Source organism: Homarus americanus, unplaced genomic scaffold, assembly GCF_018991925.1.
Source record: "Homarus americanus isolate GMGI-L3 unplaced genomic scaffold, GMGI_Hamer_2.0 scaffold38358, whole genome shotgun sequence".
NCBI classification, from domain to species: Eukaryota; Metazoa; Arthropoda; class Malacostraca; order Decapoda; family Nephropidae; genus Homarus; species Homarus americanus.
In genome coordinates, this window is record NW_024737823.1 from 15,024 (window position 1) to 19,644 (window position 4,621).

Below are 4,621 nucleotides of genomic sequence, written 5' to 3' on the forward strand. Positions count from 1 at the left end.
TTATCCTTATCTAAGGATCTTATCAGAAGAACAATATTCATAAGTGTAATTTCCCTAGGTATAACTTGGGTAGTTTCCGGTACTTTCTGGTTATCCACTGCCGTGATATTTTCTAGGGTAATCCACTTATCTTATCTTTTTGGCCATTAGTTAATTTTTCTAGTTTTTCTTAACAATGACCACCTCAGGTTTTGATCTCCAGGATTTTATTGAAAATCCTTCCGTAGCTAAATTACGTGTTAATATCCTGAAGAAAGAATGGAAAGGAATAGCCACCTATTACAATATCCCATATTCACAGCAAATGACTAAGGAAGTGTTAAAAAATCAGGTTATTGAAATGTTGGTTCAACAAGAAGTTTTAGAAGAATCCGCTGTTGACCAATTAGCGCCCATGTCCAATACACTTCAACCACTATCTACCACCCCTCCTCACTCAGAAGTTGCCTCAGGTCTGGCTAGCCCTCAAGCAAAAACACAAAGAGTAGATGCCTTAGAAATAGAACGAGCTAGGTTCGAGTTCCAAATCAAAATGAAAGAACTCCAGTTGGAGCATGAGTTGGAACAGGTCAAGTTGGAGCAGGAGGTTAGACTGAAAGAACTATAGGTGAAAGAGACAGAAGTCACCTTAACATCGGAGTTTAAATCAAAAGAAGTGGCATTAAAAGAGAGACTAACTGCTTTTAACCTTGCTAATGCTTATTCCCTTTTTCCCCAGTTTGATGAATCCGATATGGACGGGTCATTTAGGAATTTTTAGAAAATAGCCGGGAAGAATGAGTGGCCTAAGGACCAGTGGGTGTCGGTGTTAGTTCCTAAATTATGTGGTAAGGCTCGTAGAGTTTATAACTGTTTAGACCAGACTGATGACTATGATAACGTAAAAAAGAATATCCTCACCTCTTATGCTATCACGCCAGATAGATATCAGCAGAAGTTTCGAGAACTAACCAAAACATTTTCACACACCTTTGTTGAGTTTGCTCAAGAAAAGCTTAGATTTTTCAAGAAGTGATTTGAGGCTACAGAGACCTCCACATTTCAGGATTTATTAAACTTGGTAGTCCTGGATGAGTGAAAGAGCAAGATACCATTTCACATCTTGAAGCATGTGGAGGAGCGTGGAGAGGTTAATTTAGGGCGTGCGGCTGAGGTGGCTGATGCGTACGCCTTGCTGGTGGAGTCACTGGGCAGTAGGGAACGTGGTACTTTCCAGCATGTTAGGTCCCCCTCTGATGATAACCTTGGGGACGTGAGTGGTAGGTCGAAAGGTCCCACTCCTACCCCCCCTGATGCAACCAAGTTTTATTGTTCTTACTGTAAAAAACCAGGCCATACGATCCAGTCTTGTAAACACCCAAAGTGTCGAACTTCTAAAAGTAGTTCCCTGGATCCCAAATTCAAATCAATAGCAACCACCAATGTGGAAAGGCCCCATCAGGATCTCTTCTCTTCATTCACCTATGAGGGAAAAATTTCAATCATAGATGGGTGTCGTTCTTTCCCTATTCGTATACTACGTGATACGGGCGCAGCACAATCTGTCCTCCTGTTTAACGTCATTCCTGATATATCTACAGCATTTACTAATGAGAGTGTTCTAATTTCAGATCTCTCATCCCATTCTTCCTATCCCTTAGCTAAAGTGCACCTCCAATGTCCCTTGATTACTGGGGAGGTGCAAGTAGCCATTAGGAAAGATGCAATGCCTGTGAGCGGCATTCATTTATTATTGGTGTAGATATATGAGACGAATATGGCTGTAATATGTAACTCTATACTATTTACCATTATTGATTCAGGTCTCTGTATTATATGTTTTATAATCATACTCCCTTTTGTCACGGAGTGTTAGTTCAGGTTTTGGGCACATGCGCGCTGTACGTGCATGCGCAGATAGAGATACCCAGAGAGATTCCAAGACAAGACGCTGTTTACCCCTGTCTTAACTCCTTTTTGTGTTTGTCCCAGAAATAGAACTTACGGACTTGACATCAGTGTGTTTCCTTTACCCCTGAGTGTAAGGACCACCTGAGTCTCCCACATGGCGCAGTGTTTAGCTGGGACATCACATTATTCAGAATTGGAGTGGTCACAGAATCTCTCTCGGAGCCGCCATCTTGTCAACTTCCCTTGTCGAGTGGATCTCGGTGCGTACCTCAACACGATATTCCTGGATTTACAATGCAGTGTTGTGAAGTGCTTTTTCAGTGTTGCGTGTGCCCTTTAGTGTCTTTAAAGTGTTTCCCCGTGTTCCTGCACTTTTTACAAAAGAGGGGAGCCTTTTTAAGACCTATGGGAGAGCTCAAGTTTTGACATCCACCCCCGTTCATGTCTCAACTGGCACTGAGTGAGCCAGCCAGCCAGCTTCCACGCTAGCCAGCCCGCCCCGAGTACACGCATGAACGAACGCACACACACACACACACACACAAACGCTCGCAGATATCTTCCATTTAAAGACGATTGCTCCTCTGCTCACTTATTAATTACAGTAATTGTGAGAGAAATATACCAGGCCATATGGAAGATCAGGAATCTATTGGGTTTTCTTCAGATACCCAACAAGCTCAACTTCAGACGGATGTCGGTGCAGTAAGTGGACTCCAAGTGGATCGGAAAGTGGATCAAGCGGCCCCACCCACCCTTAGCCCCCACTACACACGTCCGCAATCTGCCACAGGTGTCGACTTCCTTCATTTAATTCAGTTTTTGGAAGAAAACCGACGACAAGACGACATCAGGAGGCGACAGGAAGACGATGAACGAAGACGTGAAGAGAATCACAGACGTCAACAAGAAAATGCCAGATTCAGTGCCATTATCGAGTTGTTGGCACCTGTTAACCTTCAAGCAGCTACTACACCTGCCTCTTCGTCCACAGGTGCACCTGCAGGGTCCTCTTCAACCTCTTTGCCCCCCCCCCACAGAAAGCACTCGCTCAGAGTCCACCGCCACTCCAAGCTGATGCCTCGTTCCAGGTATTCGTGAATGGCGTCGGAGGTGGGACGATTATTCGATGATGGTCGATTTATCAAGGTTGCCTAGGGAGAAACAGCTGATCCAGATGAGGATGTGTCTCACCCTAGAGACGCAACGTATCCTGGAGCACACCCTGCAAATTCCCCACGACACAGACAAGAGTGTGAAGGACGTCTTGGATGCTGTACAGACGCATATCAAGGGCCTCCGCAACGAAGCTCTCCGTAGGAGAGAACTTCTCAGTTGTAAGCAGCTGGAGGGTGAGTCGTTTGCCGATTTTTACGTACGACTCCGACGCATCGCTGAGGAGGTTGACGTTTGTCCTGGGAACTCATTGACTTGTGAGGAAACACAGCTGAAGATGATTATCCTCATGGGCGTGCAGGACGAAGAGCTAATTCAGAAGCTTATCTCCCTCGACACTGCCTCTTCTCTACAGGATGTTGTCACCACCTGCCGCTCTTACGAAGCCACCAGAAGTGCGACTTCTGCCATTCGTGCTCCATCTAACCAGCTGTGTGCCATCTCTGCATATAAGAAGAACAAAGGACGTGACCGGACTTCAGCCTCACATCCGACTTCAGCTTCACATCCGACTTCAGCTTCGCATCAATCTTCAGCATCACTTCAGACTTCGACGCCAGGTCATTCCTGCCAGTATTGTGCTCGTCGGCATGGTTCTGAATGCCCTGCCGCTGACAGCACCTGCAATAACTGTGGCCGTCGTGGTCATTGGGCTAGGACACTGAAGTGCCCTGCCAACAACGTTCAGTGCCGCTCCTGTAGCCGCATTGGACACTATGACAAATGCTGTCAGTCACAGAAGAAGAATAATACTACTTGCAAGTCTCAGGCAGCGAAGAACAAGCGCTGTCGTCGCGTGGGATCCTCTTCTTCCCCTGTCAGCAAGACACCTCAGCCCATCTGTGTTCACCTGTCATACGGCGACATTACTTCCCGTATCCAGATGCTTCCTGACACAGGTGCAGACGTCACAGTCATCGGCACAAGACACCTCGACATTCTGCGGATCCCTAGGAGCAGCTTGCAACCACCGTCAACTTCTACAACGCTCACCGCAGACGGTTCTACAATGGCACCTGCTCTGGGTACATTTCAGGCTACCCTCACCCAAGGCAAGCAGTCATGTTCTGGTCCACAAAGGTGTTCAGATGCCACTACTGTCTTATGGCCACTGTCAAGAGTTGGCCATAATATCTTCAGACTTCCCTAAGCCAATTCTAGAAATAAAACATGTCAACAGGTGCAAGGAGCTGCCCCTCCCACCCAATATGTCACCTTCTGCAGCCAGGGAGTTCTTCCTACTGCAATTCAAGGACGTGCTGGTTTCCAAGGAGGACCTCAAGACGGCTCCACTCAAGCCAATGGCTGGCTCCCCCATGAGAATACACCTGAAGGATGACACAGTACCTTTCGCCATCCACACACCGAGACAGATACCCTTCGCTTTCCAGAGCCAAGTTAAGAAGGAACTCGACTCTATGGTAGCCCAGGGGATCATTAAGCCTGCTGGTGACAACCCCTCGGATTGGTGACACCCCATGGTAGCAGTCGCCAAGAACATCACTGGAGTTCGTATCACCGTCGACCTCACCAAGCTGAATAGCCAAGTTTCCCG